The sequence below is a fragment of the Phocoena phocoena genome, chromosome 12, assembly GCF_963924675.1.
Source record: "Phocoena phocoena chromosome 12, mPhoPho1.1, whole genome shotgun sequence".
NCBI classification, from domain to species: domain Eukaryota; kingdom Metazoa; phylum Chordata; class Mammalia; order Artiodactyla; family Phocoenidae; genus Phocoena; species Phocoena phocoena.
Window position 1 is genome coordinate 68,270,139 of NC_089230.1, and position 20,270 is coordinate 68,290,408.

Below are 20,270 nucleotides of genomic sequence, written 5' to 3' on the forward strand. Positions count from 1 at the left end.
AAAAAAAAAAACAAAAAAAAAACAGTAACAAAGCGATAGAAAACTGCGTAGGTGCAATTTTAACTCTCACAAAGATGCAAATCTTTGGAAACATAAGATGTGGTTTTATGTACTTTAAGGGTACATAAAAAAGTAGAATGTGATTAAAACAACCACCGTGCTGGATAGCATACATCTCTAGAAATGGATCTGTGATGAGCTTTTAAGGGTGATTTATTTAGTAACTGGCTATAAATGTTGACAGCAAAAGTTAGCAGGCCATCTCTAACAGAACTTCTGAAATTTATGAACAATAAAGGCTTATGGAGCCCTTCCTGGAATAGTTTGTTCAGGCCAAGAATCTAACTTCACACCATCCTTGTGGTCTGTGCCTGCCCAAGGCAACAAGCCATTCCAACACATCCTCCGGAGACCCTTTCAAGGTCTGTGGTTCTGCAATAAAGAGATAACTTACAAGAAGGGGAATCAGCATGCAGAGAAAATGCCTCCATTGAAACACTCCTTAGAGTCTGGATTACTCCAAATTACCTTCTCCTGGGAATTCAGGACCATTGTTCCTTCTTAATTCAGGAAAAAGTGTATTTGGGTGAAAATCTTCTACCCTTCCTGATTTCCACAAAGAAAAAGAAAAATCAAACAAGTTCTCTATATTGAATTAAGCGTGGTTAAAATAGTGGATGGGTAGAAATTATTATGACTATACAGAGCCACATTAAAATAACCAGCAAGATAAGAAAAGGGAGAGAGAAAAGGGGCAAAAAAAAGTAAACTAAAGAGATTCCAGGTAAGTAATTCTCATTTTTTAGAATCTTGGCCTAAGGCTTTCCTGTGAATTTTAGATAAAGATATTCAGCCTCTGCAGAAATCTCTAATAAAACAACCAACCCAACAATAATGCATTTTCCTGCTACGGCAGAAGACTGCGGTTCAGTTTTCCAGCATTCATGATCTGTATTTCCGTGCAAGAAAGAGGGCCAAGCAAAAAGGATTTTTCCATAAGGCAATTAAGGTATAACATGGATTAGGAGGAAAGTAAAATGACTTTATCTTCTTCTATGTAAATATTTTTCCTAATATACCACCTGCTGGAAGCCTCTGGTAGAATATGATTGCAAGAACATAACTTCTGTGAAGCAATTTTCTTAATTCTTGAGAAATTCAGTCAAAAGTGGGACAGCTCTTGAGTTATCTAAGACATTATCTCAACTCAAACCACTGCTTTGCCTAACGTTTACCAACCTGCCCCAGAAATCTCCATTTATCAGTTTTTCTGTTTGGTGTGATGAATTCTTTTTGCTTCCTCCTTGAGTCTGAAATCTAATCAGTTAATGAATAGCCTTTCCACTTCCAAATCTGGGAGTCATCTTGGATTTCCTCACCCTTTCACCTTCATACCAGCTGGCCCCAGTGATCCTACACACACACACACACACACACACACACACACACACACACACACGATCACAGTGACTAAAATATGCAATTGAGTGTGACTCTCCCTGTGGACAGTGCCTTTTTCCCTCCTCTACACCCACTCAAATTCCAGACCTTTAAGGCCGAACTCAAATTCATCTTCTCCAGGCAACTTTGCTGGATGAGACCTACTCAAGGCACTTAACACTGAAGTACCAAGGTCAAACCCTGTGCAAACAAATTCCAGGTCTTTGGTTGGGATGGACTTCAGTTCTTTTAACATTGCTTAAAATAGCATGGCTCTTTAGTATTTGGTTCTTGGTTCTCCCATCCCCAAGCCCTACTTCCACCTGCACCTGCTCTACCCGCACCCTACCCACAATCCCCCTACACACATGCACACATGCACACAACAGACTATCAAGAGCAGGAATTTGTTTGATTACTTTTTACCCTTTGTCCCTTGCCTTTCCCCCACATCCTTCCTGGATCATCAAAAAATACAGTCTTAGGTTTCCCTGGTGGCGCAGTGGTTGAGAATCTGCCTGCCAGTGCAGGGGACACGGGTTCGAGCCCTGGTCTGGGAGGATCCCACATGCCGCAGAGCAACTAGGCCCGTGAGCCACAACTACTGAGCCTGCGCGTCTGGAGCTTGTGCTCCGCAACAAGAGAGGCCGCGATAGTGAGAGGCCTGCGCACCACGATGCAGAGTGGCCCCAGCTCGCCGCAACTAGAGAAAGGACTTGCACAGAAACGAAGACCCAACACAGCCAAAAAAAAAAATTAATTAATTAATTTTAAAAAATAGTCTTTTTAGTACTATAGTTACTAAACACATAAATACTTGTTCACCATTTTTTTGATAGCCAGACACAAAGGCCACAGAAACTAAACTGCCATTTAAATACCTGACCCAGGAGGCACCCAAAATGTCAAAAACCAGTGGTTTTCTTGAGGGTTGCCTTTGAGGGTGGGAGCTGGAGCAGAAAGAGTTTTAATCAAACTGTATATGAGATGACAGAGTGTCTTCACAAAATTCTGCTTGATTTTTCCCATCCCTCACCAGACTATGGGAGACACGAGAAGATAGCAAAAGAGTAAGACACGGAGATCATCTTCCTCCCCACAGATACACCAGAAATACATCTACACGTGGAACAACTGCTACAGAACACCTACTGAACGCTGGCAGAAGACCTCAGACCTCCCAAAAGGCAAGAAACTCCCCACGTACCTGGGTAGGGAAAAAGAAATAAGAATAAACAGAGACAAAAGGATAGGGACGGGACCTGCACCAGTGGGAGAGAGCTGTGAAGGAAGGAAAGGTTTCCACACACTAGAAGCCCCTTCGTGGGCGGACACCATGGGTGGCGGAGGGAGGAGCTTCGGAGCCACAGAGGAGAGCACAGCAACAGGAGTGCAGAGGGCAAAGCGGAGAGATTCCCGCACAGAGGATCGGTGCCGACTGGCACTCACCAGCCCGAGAGGCTTGTCTGCTCCCCCGCCGGAGCGGGCGGGGGCTGGGAGCTGAGGCTCGAGCTTTGGTCGGAGCGCCGGGAGAGGACTGGGGCTGGCGGTGTGAACACAGCCTGAAGGGGGCTAGTGCACCACGGCTAGCAGGGAGGGAGTCCGGGAAAATGTCTGGAACTGCCGAAGAGGCAAGAGACTTTTTCTTCTGTCTTTTGTTTCCTGGTGCGCGAGGAGAAGGGATTAAGAGTGCTGCTTAAAGGAGCTCCAGAGACGGGCGCGAGCCGCAGCTAAAAGCGTGGACCCCAGAGACTGGCAGGAGACACTAAGGCTGCTGCCGCCACCAAGAAGCCTGTGTGCAAGCACAGGTCACTATCCACACCGCCCTTCCCGGGAGCCTATGCAGCCCGCCACGGCCAGTGTCCCGTGATCCAGGGACAACTTCCCCGGAAGAACGCACGGCACGCCTCAGGCTGGTGCAACGTCACGTCAGCCTCTGCCGCCGCAGGCTCGTTCCGCACTCAGTGCCCCTCCCTCCCCCCGGCCTGAGTGAGCCAGAGCCCCCGAAGCAGCGGCTCCTTTAACCCTGACCTGTCTGAGCGAAGAACAGACGCCCTCCAGCGACCTACACGCAGAGGCGGGGCCAAATCCAAAGCTGAGCCCCTGGGAGCTGTAAGAACAAAGAAGAGAAACGGAAATCTCTCCCAGCAGCCTCAGGAGCAGCGGATTAAACCTCCACAATCAACTGATGTACCCTGCATCTGTGGAATACCTGAATAGACAACGAATCATCCCAAATTGAGGAGGCAGACTTTGGGAGCAATATATATTATTTTTTCCACTTTTCTTCTTTTTGTGAGTGTGTATGTGTAAGCTTCTGTGTGAGATTTTGTCTGTATAGCTTTGCTTTCACCATTTGTCCTAGGATTCTGACCATCCATTTTTGCTTTTTTGGTTTTTTTACTTTAAAATTTTTTTTTCTTAATAATTACATTTTATTTTAATAACTTTATTTTATTTTACCTTATTTTATTTTATCCTCTTTCTTTCTTTCTTTCTATTTTCTTTCCCTTTTATTCTGAGCCGTATGGATGAAACGCTCTTGGTGCTCCAACCAGGCATCAGGGCTGTGCCACTGAGGTGGGAGAGCCAACTTCAGGACACCGGTCCACAAGAGATTCCCAGCTCCATGTAATATCAAATGGCGAAAATCTCCCAGAGATCTCCATCTCAACACCAACACCCAGCTTCACTCAACAACCCACAAGCTACAGTGCAGGACACCCTATGCCAAACAACTAGCAAAACAGGAACACAACCCCACCCATTAGCACAGAGGATGCCTAAAATCATAATAAGTCCACAGACACGGCAAAACACACCACCAGACGTGGACCTGCCCACCAGAAAGACAAGATCCAGCCTCATCCACCAGAACACAGGCACTAGGCCCCTCCACCAGGAAACCTACACAACCCACTGAACCAACCTTAGCCACTGTGGACAGACACCAAAAACAATGGGAACTACGAACCTGCAGCCTGCAAAAAGGAGACCCCAAGCACAGTAAGTTAAGCAAAATGAGAAGACAGAAAAACACACAGCAGATGAAGGAACAAAGTAAAAACCCACCAGACCTAACAAATGAAGAGGAAACAGGCAGTCTACCTGAAAAAGAATTCAGAATAATGATAGTAAAGATGATCCAATATCTTGGAAATAGAATGGACAAAATGCAAGAAATATTTAACAAGGACCTAGAAGAACTAAAGAGGAAGCAAGCAATGATGAGCAACACAATAAATGGAATTAAAAATACTCTAGATGGGATCAATAGCAAAATAACTGAGGCAGAAGAACGGATAAGTGACCTGGAAGATAAAATAGTGTAAATAACTACTGCAGAGCAGAATAAAGAAAAAAGAATGAAAAGAACTGAGGACAGTCTCAGAGACCTCTGGGACAACATTAAATGCACCAACATTCATTTTATAGGGGTCCCAGAAGAAGAGAAAAACAAAGGGACTGAGAAGATATTTGAAGAGATTATAGTTGAAAACTTCCCTAATATAGGAAAGGAAATAGTTAATCAAGTCCAGGAACCACAGAGTCCCATACAGGATAAATCCAAGGAGAAACATACATGCCAAGGCACATATTAATCAAACTATAAAAAATTAAATACAAAGAAAACATACTAAAAGCAGCAAGGGAAAAACAACAAATAACACACAAGGGAATCCCCATAAGGTTAACAGCTGATCTTTCAGCAGAAACTCTGCAAGCCAGAAAGGAGTGGCAGGACATATTTAAAGTGATGTAGGAGAAAAACCTACAACCAAGATTATTCTACCCAGCAAGGATCTCATTCAGATTTGATGGAGAAATTAAAACCTTTACAGACAAGCAAAAGCTGAGAGACTTCAGCACCATCAGACCAGCTTTACAATAAATGCTAAAGGAACTTCTCTAGGCAAGAAGCACAAGAGAAGGAAAAGACCAACAATAACAAACCCAAAACAATTAAGAAAATGGGAATACGAACATACATATCGAAAATTACCTAAAATGTAAATGGACTAAATGCTCCCACCAAAAGGCACAGACTGGCTGAATGGATACAAAAACAAGTCTCGTATATATGCTGTCTACATGAGACCCACTTCAGACCTAGGGACACATAAAGACTGAAAGTGAGGGGATGGAAAAAGATATTCCATGCAAATGGATATCAGAAGAAAGCTGGAATAGCAATTCTCATATCAGACAAAATAGACTAAAATAAAGACTATTACAAGAGACAAAGAAGGACACTACATAATGATCAAAGGATAGATCCAAGAAGAAGACATAACAATTGTAAATATTTACGCACCCTACATAGGAGCACCTCAATACATAAGGCAAATACTAACAGCCATAAAAGGGGAAATCAACAGTAACACAATCATAGTAGGGGACATAACACCCCACTTTCACCAATGGACAGATCATCCAAAAAGAAAATAAATAAGGAAACACAAGCTTTAAATGATACATTAAACAAGATTGACTTAATTGATATTTATAGGACATTCCATCCAAAAACAACAGAACGCACATTTTTGTCAAGTGCTCATGGAACATTCTCCAGAATAGATCATATCTTGGGTCACAAATCTAGCCTTGGTAAATATCGGAAAATTGAAATCGTATCAAGTATCTTTTCCAACCACAACACTATGAGACTAGATATCAATTACAGGAAAAGATCTGTAAAAAATACAAACACACGGAGGCTAAACAATACACTACTTAATAACCAAGAGATCACTGAAGAAATCAAAGAGGAAATCAAAAAATACATAGAAACAAATGACAATGGAGACACGACGACCCAAAACTTATGGGATGCAGAAAAAGCAGTTCTAAGAGGGACGTTTATAGCAATACAATCCTACCTTAAGAAACAGGAAACATCTCAAATAAACAACCTAACCTTGCACCAAAATCATTTAGAGAAAGAAGAACAAAAAAAACCCAAAGTTAGCCGAAGGAAAGAAATCATAAAGATCAGGTCAGAAATAAATGAAAAAGAAATCAAGGAAACGATAGCAAAGATCAATAAAACTAAAAGCTGGTTCTTTGAGAAGATAAATAAAATTAATAAACCATTAGCCAGACTCATCAAGAAAAAAAGGGAGAAGACTCAAATCAATAGAATTAGAAATGAAAAAGGAGAAGTAACAACTGACACTGCAGAAATAAAAAAGATCATGCGAGATTACTACAAGCAATTCTATGCCAATAAAATGGACAACCTGGAGAAATGGACAAATTCTTAGAAATGCACAAACTGCTGACACTGAACCAGGAGGAAATAGAAAATATGAACAGACCAATCACACGCACTGAAATTGAAACTGTGATTAAAAATCTTCCAACAAACAAAAGCCCAGGACCAGATGGCTTCACAGGCGAATTCTGTCAAACACTTAGAGAAGAGCTAACACCTATCTTTCTCAAACTCTTCCAAAATACAGCAGAGGGAGGAACACTCCCAAACTCATTCTACGAGGCCACCATCACCTTGATACCAAAACCAGACAAAGATGTCACAAAGAAAGAAAACTACAGGCCAATATCACTGATGAACATAGATGCAAAAATCCTCAACAAAATACTAGCAAACAGAATCCAACAGCACATTAAAAGGATCATACACCATGATCAAGTGGGGTTTATCCCAGGAATGCAAGGATTCTTCAATATACGCAAATCAATCAATGTGATAAACCATATTAACAAATTGAAGGAGAAAACCATATGATCATCCCAATAGATGCAGAGAAACCTTTCGACAAAATTCAACACCCATTTATGATAAAAAAAAAAAAAACCTCCATAAAGCAGGCATAGAGGGAACTTTCCTCAACATAATAAAGGCCATATATGACAAACCCACAGCCAACATCATCCTCAATGGTGAAAAATTGAAACCATTCCCCACTAAGATCAGGAACAAGACAAGGTTGCCCACTCTCACCACTCTTATTCAACATAGTTTCGGAAGTTTTAGCCACAGCAATCAGAGAAGAAAAAGAAATAAAAGGAATCCAAATTGGAAAAGAAGTAAAGCTGTCACTGTTTGCAGATGACATGATACTCTACATAGAGAATCCTAAAGATGCAACCAGAAAATTACTAGAGCTAATCAATGAATTTGGTAAAGTAGCAGGATACAAAATTAATGCACAGAAATCTCTGGCATTCTTATACACTAGTAATGAAAAATCTGAAAGTGAAATTAAGAAAACACTCCCGTTTACCATTGCAACAAAAAGAATAAAATATCTAGGAATAAACCTAGCTAAGGATACAAAAGACCTGTATGCAGAAAACTACAAGACACTGAAGAAAGAAATTAAAGATGATACAAATAGATGGAGAGATATACCATGTTCTTGGATTGGAAGAATCAACATTGTGAAAATGATTCTACTACCCAAAGCAATCTAAAGATTCAATGCAATCCCTATCAAACTACGACTGGCATTTTTCACAGAACTAGAACAAAAAATTTCACAATTTGTATGGAAACACAAAAGACCCCGAATAGCCAAAGCAATCTTGAGAACGAAAAAAGGAGCTGGAGGAATCAGACTCCCTGACTTCAGACTATACTACAAAGCTACAGTAATCAAGACAGTATGGTACTGGCAGAAAAACAGAAATATAGATCAATAGAACAGGATAGAAAGCCCAGAGATAAACCCACGCACATATGGTCACCTTATCTTTGATAAAGGAGGCAAGAATATACAGTGGCGAAAAGACAGCCTCTTCAATAAGAGGAAAACAGGCAGAACTCTCTATGACATAATTCACAGCAAGATCCTTTTTAACCCACCTCCTAGAGAAATGGAAATAAAAACAAAAATAAACAAATGGGACCTTATGACACTTAAAAGCTTTTGCACAGCAAAGGAAACCATAAACAAGATGAAAAGACAACCCTCAGAATGGGAGAAAATATTTGCAAATGAAGCAACTGACAAAGGATTAATCCAAAATTTACAAGCAGCTCATGCAGCTCAATAACAAAAAAAACAAAAAACCCAATCCAAAAACGGGCAGAAGACCTAAACAGACATTTCTCCAAAGAAGATATATAGATTGCCAACAAACATATGAAAGAATGCTTAACATCATTAATCATTAGAAAAATGCAAGTCAAAACTACAATGCGATACCATGTCACACCAGTCAGAATGGTCATCATCAAAAAATCTAGAAACAATAAATGCTGGAGAGGGTGTGGAGGAAAGGGAATCCTCTTGCACTGTTGGTGGGAATGTAAATTGATGCAGCCACTATGGAGAACAGTATGGAGGTTCCTTAAAAAGCTAAAAATAGAACTACCATACGACCCAGCAATCCCACTACTGGGCATATACCTTGAGAAAACCATAATTCAAAAAGAGTCATGTACCAAAATGTTCATTGCAGCACTATTTACAATAGCCAGGACATGGAAGCAACCTAAGTGTCCATCAACAGATGAATGGATAAAGAAGATGTGGCACATATATACAATGGAATATTACTCAGCCATAAAAACAAATGAAATTGAGTTATTTGTAGTGAGGTGGATGGACCTAGAGTCTGTCATACAGAGTGAAGTAAGTTAGAAAGAGAAAAACAAATACCGTATGCTAACACATATATATGAAATCTAAGAAAAAAAAAAAAGGTCATGAAGAACCTAGGGTAAGACAGGAATAAAGACACCGACCTACTAGAGCATGGACTTGAGGATATGGGGAGGGGGAAGGGTAAGCTGTGACAAAGTGAGAGATTGGCATGGACATATATACACTACCAAACGTAAAATAGATAGCTAATGGGAAGTAGCCGCATAGCACAGGGAGATCAGCTAGGTGGTTTGTGACCACCTTGAGGGGTGGGATAGGGAGGGTGGGAGGGAGGGAGATGCTTGCAAGAGGGAAGAGATATGGGAACATATGTATATGTATAACTGATTCACTTTGTTATAAAGCAGAAACTAACACAGCATTGTAAAGCAATTATACTCCAATAAAGATATTAAAAAAAAAAAAAACAGACTATGACAACCCCAACTCTCTGACTCATCATCCTGGAGACATATCCTTTTGCCGGGCTGCCCCTCCATTCCAGGCCAGTTTCTTCTCTGCAAACACCACAGAGGTAATGGCTGAAATGCTTTAGAGCATCCCAATCATAGCATTTATCCCACTGTCATGTGATAATTAAGGTTGCCAGAGTTAGCGAATTAAAGTACAGAATGTCAGTTAAATTTAAATTTCAGATAAATAGGAAGTCATATTTTAGTATAAATGTGTCCCAAATTTTCTATGAGAATACTTCCACTTTAAAAATGATTTGTTGTATATCTGAAATTCAAATTTACCTGAGCATCCTGTGTTTTATCTGGCAACTCTACCCAAAATAAACTGGGACCATCTCTGGTGCCACCCATCTCAACCCACGCTGTGTACCCAGTCGGCACCTCATAAATGTTTTCTGGATGGATACACACTGAAAGGTAAACTTTCACATTAGTGTAAATGAACAGGACTCTATGGGGCCTTTTCAGGACAGACCCCTCCCCCATATCCTCTGCTGTAGCTCCTCTCTGAATTACCCAGATAATAGTATCCCATGCATATTTCCTGAATTTTTCAAATGCTAAAAACCACCACCAAATGGAAGAAATTAACTACTTGATGATCATGAGCCCCCAGACCTTTGGGCACCTCAGGATAATGTTAACTGCCCTGTTACCTCACCATAAACCCATCAGAGAACTGTGCATGAGCTAATCACATATCCTGTGACACCCCCCCCTCCCGACCTGGCCTTTAAAAATGCTTTGCTGAAAAAACACTTCAGGGCGTCTGGGGCCTTGCGGGGGCATGAGCCACCGGTTCTCCTTGCATGGCCCTGCAATAAACCTTTCTCTGCTCCAAACACCGATGTTTCAGTATTGTTTGGCCTCACCATGCATCGGGCACATGAACTTGAGTTTGGTAAGAATAGGGAGGACAAAAATGGTAAATGTTCATCTTGTAGCCCAAACAACATGGCTAGATCATGTAAAAAGAAGAAGATATTGCTCAGAAAGTGTAAATGAGAACACCTTCACGTTGAATAGCATACACAAGTGATTCGCTCAAACAGCCTTATAAAAACACCATAACCAATGGTCAAGTTCAGAGGCAAGGCCACTGCCAGGAGTGCAGTTGCCCAAACAGGTCACCTTCCAAAAGGCAAAGCTTCACGTCTGCATTTTCCCCAAGGCTGCCTTACCTTCCTGCCACCCCAAAACGTATCCTACAAGTCATATTTCTCAAAAAAGGTAAGAAACAAGAAAACCTATCACCGTGGAGTTAGAAAGAGATAAGAGAAATAAGCTGTCTAGATTCCAGTTTAGCAATGGAGAAAGGAATTAAGGACCCGATATGTTTCATAGGTGGAAAGATGAACACAGAGGATAAAAGAAAATAGGAAAGTTTCTTTAGGGCTGAAGTAAAACAGACAGTAAAATATTCAAGGCTACAGAGAAGATCAGCAAAGCACTTCTCCATGTTGACAATACATTTTTATAGAATTGCAGATCAAAGGTTCCTTCACGAGGACTTCTTTATTAATTCTTCATATCCCCAAACCCTGTTAGTAAACCTGTCCCCCTAACAATGCATCTTTTGTATTGCTGCTCAACAAAAGTACTCTTAAAATCCAAATGCTATATGCAAATAGGTTGAAAAGAAATAGGCTTTGGAAAGCAGAAAGAATGAACCTATACAAGTCATGACTCAGAACATCGTTAAGACATTGCTCACTTCCCTTAAAAAAAAAAAAGTTGTATTACACATATCTAGAAAGGAATACCAGCTCACACGAGAAAGACTGCGGCTTGTATACTAGCTCTGCCCCTTAGTAGCTTTGAATTCTTGAACAAGTTCTTTTGCCTCTCTGGCCTTGTCTTTTTTTTTTTAATGAAATATAGTTGATTTAGAATGTTGTATTCATTTCAGGTGTACAGCAAAGTGATTCAGTTATACATATATATTTTTTTAGATTCTTTTCCCTTATAGGTTATTATAAGATATTGAGTATAGTTCCCTGTGCTATACACAGTAGGTCCTTGTTGGTTATCTATTTTATATATAGTAACATGCATATGTTAATCCCAAACTGGCCTTGTTTTTAATATGAAAGAATGATGCTTACTAAACAGAGTGGACATCAGTTAACATCTATAGGACACCCAGCACAGTGCTCGGGACATATCTGTCTCCTTATTCATTCATATAGAGTACATTGCTATCATCATCACCATCATCATCATCACCGTCACCACTGTTAATTCCAGTTACCGATTGCCAGCTAACATGCAAATGGCCTTACACACATCCATTATCAAGCAGGGCAGATCTAGGATTCTAGTCCCCATTCTGTGATTTGGAAAGCCCTGTTCTGTTTACTACACCACACTGTCCTTAAGAATAAAAATTCTGTCATGTAAATCCCTTTACTTCAGTACTGTCTGTACTTTGAAGAGTCAGAAGATTTATTGATATTTAATAGCAGGAAAACTGAGGGCTTCAGAAGTGTGAGAATGAACCACACCCTTCCATGAAAATCTGGTGAAAATTTCGGATTCTTCTGAACTTCAGGGAGTAAGAACCTCACCAAGAACAAAAGAGAGCATTGCTGGAGTCTAGGATCCTCCTGACAGAAATAATTCTGGGGGTGCTAAGGACAATTCTGGAGGTAGTGAGGGCAGGTTCAAGAGAGAAAAGGCACCTGCTGTGGATGATTAGGACCCAAGAGAAGAAATCAAACACTTCTCCCCTGGCAGCTGGAAGTCAATTATCAAGGCTGACCATGGATGAGAATTTGAAATATTGTTTACAAAAATTAAAGAAGAAATACCTCTGGAGTTCAGGTCTTTTCAAATCAATGTATTTTGTTTCTCTGAAACCAAATGCTTCAGAATCTCAAAAATGGCATACCCAATTTACCCCTCAGATGTGCTCACACAGGTGCACAAAAATGCTTAGACAAGGAAATTCATTACAGTATTTTTCCTAAAAGCAAAGAATTGGAAAGGACCCAAATGTCCACCAATTGAAAACTAGTTAAAGTACTGTTCATCTGGTACAGCAAAATCCTCTGCAGTGACGAAAAAGAGTAAAGTAGATGTATGTGTGCTGATCTAGACAAATTCTAGAGTTCACGATGGTAACTGTGTAGGAATTAAGGAAAGGGTTCCTCTTCCTGGCAGCCCCAGGCTCCTGCCAGAGAACACTGTTTATTGAATCTCCGCCCCCCACCCTCCCCTTAGCAAAGTGCCTTGTACACAATTATATATGGTAGCTCTTTCAAGATGTGTTAAGGGGAGAAATGGAAGGTGGGTGTAATTTGATAACATGAGTGTGCGTTTCAAACAGCATAGACATAAATGCTGAGTATATACTTTTATGCATAAAATACTTCTGCAAGAACACTTAAGAAATTGGTAACAATTGTTGCCTCTGGGGAGAAGAAATGAGCGCTGTGGGTGGAGGATGATGTTTCACTGTATTTTTCTCTGGTACCTTTTTTTTTTTTTTTTTTTTACCATATGCATGTAACTTTCTCAATTGGAAAAAAAAAAAGAGGAAAGTTCTATTCTTTTTTAATGTCATGCCCAGAGACTGTGAGGCAAAGGGTCATGGCCACTGCTGCTATGCTACACATCCTCCCACACATCTGGACCCCCTAGCAGCCCATATGTGGTGTCCTGGTCTAGTTCGGCCCGTGTGGCTGCCATTTATCTGTGTGCAGTGCAGATTTTTTAAAGTATATTTTTGGCTTTATACATTCCTCAGCTATGACAACTCTTCAAATCATTTGCACTAAGTGCGTCTCATGTTAGCCCAATACCCAGCCTGATCCAAGCCAACCATAAACTCTTTTGTCACTTCTGCCAACCGAGGTGGGAAAATAACACACCTACAGCAATGTGTGCAGCAGCCTGAAAATTCCTGCAACAGTAGGTTTCGGGGTAGAGTTTATAGGCTGTATTTGGCATCCTCTTTCCACACATAGGATAAACTACTCGGAAGGATGCTGAGAAAAGCCATGATCCCAAGAGCTCTGGTCAAGAACTAGATCTGGATCATTTACTAGCAGTGTGATCCTGGACCAGTTCCATACACACTCTTAGCCTCAGTTTTCTCATCTGAACATTAGGAATAATCATACTTCCTGTAGAGGATTAGTGTGATAGTTAAATAAGATAATGTATGTGCCTCACATAGTTACCACCCAATAAATAAACGTTTGTTGTTGTGACCACTGTCTTGTAGTAAAGTGGTTGTTGTCTGGTTAGAAGATGAGACTGAAATTATTACAATGATAGGTAACAATAAACCCATTATCATCTGAACAATTAATCTGCACTTATCAAATGTGATCTTATCCAGTACATTACCTTCAATAAGTACAATAATATTTGCTGTTTGAGCCTGAAAGTAAGGTACATTGAAATACTAAGCCATGTCCTTTATGTTGTTGCTTAGATTTCATTTTTGTTTAATGATATACACTACCATTATTAGAGATTGGCAGAATGGAAAAAAAAAAAAAAAACAGACAAAAAGAAAGCACTCATCATGTATAATCCCGCTCCAGAGAACCACTGTTAACATTTTAGCATATTTCCTTCCAGTCTTTTTTCCATGCATTGTAAAAGCTGAGATCATGTGAAATATGTTATTCTCTATCCTTTTTCCTATATAGGCTTTTATCAAAACATTTCCTAATATTATTGAAAACCCTCCATAAATATCTTCATTTAAATGGGTGGTTAATATTCCATTACAGTTATTTCTTTAACAAATACCCATTGAGAGACTATTGTGTGTTAGGCACTGTTGAGACCACTGGAGCTACAATAGTTAACAAAAACAGATGGGTCCCTGTTCACATGAAGTTACTGTGCCCTGCTAAGGACTATGGTGCAAATTAGAGTGACTTGAGGAGAAAACGGGAGGGTAGAAAAGTGCAGGCAGTGCCTATAGACAACTCTTTCAACTAGTTTAGCTGTAAAGTGGCAGTAGCTGGAGGGAGAGGTGGGACGGATGCTGTACATTATTTTATTTCATTATTGCACTAGAGTGGAAATACAAATATGCATCTTATATGAGCTCTTGGACATTTGTTAATACTTTGAAAAGACTACTTAATAAAAGTTGCTAATGTAGCTCCTAAACTGCTTTTGGTGAGTTTATTTTGGTTCTCATGGGTATCTGCAATAATTTCATGGTCTTTCAAATGGCATCAACAGAGAGTTGGGTTTAAGGGCCACAGCACTGATACTAAGTCCTAAGGCAGAATTCTTTGGCTGTCATGTTATCACCTCACAAGAACCATCCATCTCACTTTAAGAAGGGATTTGATAGAAATCATCTCTGCCCTGGATCCATACAAATCTTTTTTGCTGTTGTTTTTAAGGCAGGGGAGGGGGAGGAAGGAGTATTGGTCTTATAGGTTTTGTACTAGAAATGTTTTATGGTTCCTTCCCATACCCTCTTCTATGGGAAATCATCTGCCAACAGCCCTTTTAAGGAATGGTGGCCATGCTTTGCAACACACGACCCTACCACTGCTTCCCCACCCGCACATCACACATACACACGCACACGCATGCGCACACACACACACTGACCACACCTGACAGAAATCAGGGTGGACTCTGACCCAACAGCAGTGACCAATGACCTATGAACCTGAATGGCTCAACTTGAAATTTAGATTTCTTTGTTAATTTTCTTTTGGGAACTGGAGTGACAGGGCAGATAGCAGTGAGGGCAGAAACGGAAGTAGTACCAGAACTGAAGAGGCATTAGTTATCCAAACCACAATAAGCTGGAATTCTGGAAGACTAAAAAGAAGTTGACCTAATAGAGAAAGGAACACAGAGAGAGATTCACAGAGAAGTAGAGCCACTGTGAGATTAATTCCTGATCTTCCAAAAAACTCCCTGATTGAGACAACTGAAAGAGCAGCTAATTTTTTTTAAATTTCTTTAAATGAGCTGGCATAAAATAAAGTTTTCTGTGGATCCCAAAAATGCAATCAGAGCAGGGACCCTGGTTGCTAAGTGAATACCAAAGTTGGCTTTCACCCTGAAAGTTTCTGCTAAACCCTGGAGCATTTGAGCTTCTGCAGTGAGCTAGGGACCCACCTAAGGTGGGCAATCTGATTGAAGACCCCTCACATAATGTTGGAACCCCAGAGGGCCACACCTTCAGTGCACATATAGATGAGTGAGAAATAAACCCCATTCTACAGAAAGTGGCAGCAAGGATTACATCTCTCTGGATCTTGGTGCTGAGTGGATGGTTAAGTGTTCATAGCCTTAAGCCAGTCCTCACATGGCTTGCAGTCCAGATTCCTGCTAGCCATGTAGTCTGAAAAGCTTCAAACAGAGGCTGCAATTCCTAGGGTGCCTGGGCTGGTAGTCCCAACTTCAACCTTCATCTCAAAGGATTCTCACAGTTTCAGAAAAATCTGCCGCTTTCAGGCAAAAGTCACAAAACACACAAAGAGGCACCACAAGACACAAAGGCCATGCAGCTCTTGAAAGGGAACTGCCTTCACTCTGCACTTTCTGTCCTTGGATAACCAAGAGATTCTCTTAAATGCCGCAATAAAGTTTTCTTTTATTTAATCGAATTTTACACTTTGTTCTTTAAAAAAAAAAAAAAATCACAACTCCCTTGTTACGAGTTTTTGTCCCTAAACAGAGGGCTGACCTCATGGATTTTAAGGACAGCAGTCGGGAGGGCTCTGCTGCCTCTCCTGTCATTATGTTTACTCTTCCTGCATTGGTCTCTAAACCTAATCCTGCAGACTCACTCCTTTGTCATCGCCAAGCACCAAGGATCGCATGCATCTCTCTTTGGTATCTATTTGAATGACATACTGGATGAACAAGAGAGGCTTACTGTGTCCAAGTGGGACTGGATTGCAGAAGAAATGTGTTAGAAAAACTCTTGTGGGAAATCTAGCTTATGCTAATCAAACACAATTTGGACGATAGTAAATGCCTGGGAATTAAGCAAAGTGAAACCAAAGAAGCAAAGGGATGGCCACCTAATTCCCCACAAGGGTTGAACACAAGAAATAACTAGTCTTATCATTTTAGACACAATAGGAAATAATCCACAGCCAAGCCTGGTCTATGCAGATAAATCTTTCAAAGAAAGGTGAATAAAACAACTGTTAGCCAGCTTTTAAAAACGTAGTAGGGGGTCTTCCCTGGTGGCGCAGTGGTTAAGAATCCACCTGCCAACGCAGGGGACACGGGTTCAACCCCTGGTCCGGGAAGATCCCACATGCCGCGGAGCAACAAAGCCCGTGTGCCACTACTACTGAGCCTGTGCTCTAGAGTCTGCGAGCCACAACTACTGAGCCTGCATGCCACAACTACTGAAGCCCGTGCACCTAGAGCCCGTGCTCCACAACAAGAGAAGCCACTGCAATGAGAAGCCCACGCACCGCAACGAAGAGTAGCCCCCACTTGCTGCAACTAGAGAAAGCCGGGCGCAGCAACAAAGACCCAATGTAGCCAAAAATAAAATTAATTAATTAATTAATTTTTTAAAAAAAAACGTAATAGGGCACTATTACGCAAGACGGCATTTTGTAAACCTGTGCTCTTCTTCCGGGAATGATCACGCTGTTTCAAATCCCCAGGCCTAGAGATGGGCATAAAAATGTCTTGGGTTCTCCAGAGAACTCTACATTGGCTGGCTGCCAGCTGCTGCTAAGACTGCTTTTTTTGAAATTCTCAGCAGTGCTTCTGTTTGTAGTCCCACTAAACAAGCAAACTACCTGGTTGTTGACAAAACTCTGATGGCAAGACAGAAGGGAGTGGCAGGGAGACAGAAAGCAACGCAACTCCTGACCTTCCTCTTGGTCTGAATTAACTGTCTTTGGTTAATACAATTAATCACAGGGAAAGAAGATATGCTCGCAAGCTAAAGCCTTTGCCTTCTATTTGTTCTCTTTACTCTGTGAGCTGCTATTTTGAGACTAACTGGACTTTTATCTGGGACACCCAGTTGTGCGACCCTTCTTTGCTCTGCAGTGAGCAAACCCAGGCACCATGATTTCCTGCTGAAGGTCATGTACACAGTGATATCTGAAAACAGTTCATCATCAGGCATTAAGGAAGGTAGAAGAGCCTTCTGTTTCCTCCTTCCTGGTTTGGAAAGCCACTTTTGATTTCAGATTAAGTGGCAATTTAGGGTCCAGGAATAGTGGTTCTGTCAAAACAGTAGATTAGGTATTCATCAGTTGCAGATGAGCTTGGGCAAAATTGATGTGATCTGTACTACACGGAAGCATTTGGGATACTGGGGCATTTAGGCTACAAAGGAGTTATGTATTTCAGTTGATATCTCAGCAAAAGACTTTTTCTTCTCCCTTCTCAACTTGCTTCATTTGAAAAGACCTAGCTTTCTCTAGATTTGAGAAAGCAGCCCTCCTTAAAGGATCTTATCTGTAGTACCATGATTCCTGATCTTGTTTCTAGAACTCTAAAAGAAGAGGAAATATATCTGTCTGTAAATTCATAAATGTATTTACACACACAAATATACACTAAGAAAAGGTGTACTTTTAAAGGAATGTTGCTTGGAGTTTAGCCTTGGTAACCTCTGATTCTGCCAGCTAGCCCACTAATTTAAATCACCAAGTATTTATTAAACATGTATATGTTCAAGGCATTATGCTGTACCAATTGAGACAAATGTCAATCAAAGGGAGGGATCTAAAACTAGTTGAATTTCATCACTGAGGATCTCAAACCAAAACACCGTCATTTTTTTAAATTCATGAATTCTTACTTAGTCGAATAGAAGGCTTCCTATGTAAACCTTATCAGAGAATATGCTTAATGCCCCTGTTCATCACTAATAAGCTATTCCTGCTGGAAAACAGAATGTCATTTTTCTCACCATTATCATCAACAACAACAAACTCCTACAGATGCAAGGCATCATAGTGGCAAAACCCAAATATACAAGAGGGGCTGGGGGAGGGTCTGAATAAGGAGGGGCAGCACAAGGGCTTCCCTGCGGTGTTGGCCTTGCTCTGTATCCTGCCTGTCACAGGGGGTACAAGAATCTATGCATCCCCCAACATGACCAAGTTTTGGGTCAACAGTGCGATAGATGAGGGAAAGATCTGTCTCATCTTAGAAAGTTACAGAAGTATTATCAAAGTAGTCCATTAAAAACATTGATATGACAGTGACTTATCAACATTCAACCACCCTCATGAACAAAGTCTTCCATTTAGTTTACCATAGAAAACTTTCGTTTTGGATTCTCATTTAAAAATTTATACTAGACATTAAACGCAAAATAGAATATGATTCAGAGAGATTTATTGTACATCCTGGTTACATGTGAGAAATTCAATATTTATTTATTCACTAATTCTTACTGTGAATAAAGAACTTCATGAATAAAAAAAGAATCTATGTATATGTACAGACTCATAGAACTGTAACCAATAACAAGTGAAATGTACAGTATGTCATATTTTTGGATGTTTATTTTTAATGCATAAGAGGAATGCAGAGGCAGATTTACCATGCAGCTGACGAAGCTTAAGCTTCAGGGCCCCTGTCTAGTGCAGCCCCTTCCAAGGCTTCGTACCTATTCTGTACTCTTTTTCATTAAGAGGGATTCACCCTTGGGAGGTAATCTAAAGTAACTAGACTTATTTCCATAAGTCAAATATCAGGAAATGTAAATAGCAGTATGAGGCAGCAATGCTGAATGCTAGGAATTCAGAAGAAGAGTGATGACTGTGGACTGGGGAGCGTGGAGGGATGTGGGTTGGGTCTTTGTAATAGAGTCTGACTCTGTCTTTGATGTATGACAGCTGAGAGCTTACAACCGCCATCACTTCCAGATCCCCACTGCCCCACATCTGAGCAGGCTGATAAGAAAGTTGGATTGCTCCCTCCTTTGGTGCTGACAGTAAGTTGAAACCACACAAGCCCTGGCCCACGCGGGATCCCTTGTCCTATCCCAACCCCACTACCTAATCACAGTAAAAGCAGAGCCAGTCTTGCTCCCCATAGAAAGTTCCAGTGTATGAGTAATAAACCTTTACATACCTCTCGGTGCATGCATGACATCATCAGTCTTGACATCCAAACCGTATTTCGGGTGGGAACCAAATATTGGATGATGGGTCCATCCTGTTCTGCTTCTACAAGATAACCAAAAACAGTCTTGAAAATCTATGTAATTTACATGCACAAAAAAGAAAAGAAGGGCATTTCAGGGACATAAAATTGCTTACATGGAGGTGGAAACGTGAAATCTGTGATTGCAGCACAGTAATTGAAACCAAAAGTTTTCATAGATGAGTCAGAAGGGTGGTGATAAAACTGGAGTGGCAGGGAGGGGTCATTGAACAGGTTAAGAAATATGGATTTTATTTTTGTACCTCAAGAAACTACCAAAGGCTGGGAGGAGCTTCAAGATGGCGTAAGAGTAAGACGCGGAGATCACCTTCCTCCCCACAGATACATCAGAAATACATCTACATGTGGAACAACTCCTACAGAACACCTACTGGACGCTGGCAGAAGACCTCAGACCTCCCAAAAGGCAAGAAACTCCCCACGTACCTGGGTAGGGAAAAAGAAAAAAGAATAAACAGAGACAAAAGAATAGGGACGGGACCTGCACTAGTGGGAGGGAGCTGTGAAGGAGGAAGGGTTTCCACACACTAGAAGCCCCTTCGTGGGCGGAGACCATGGATGGCGGAGGAGGGAGCTCTGGCACAGCCAC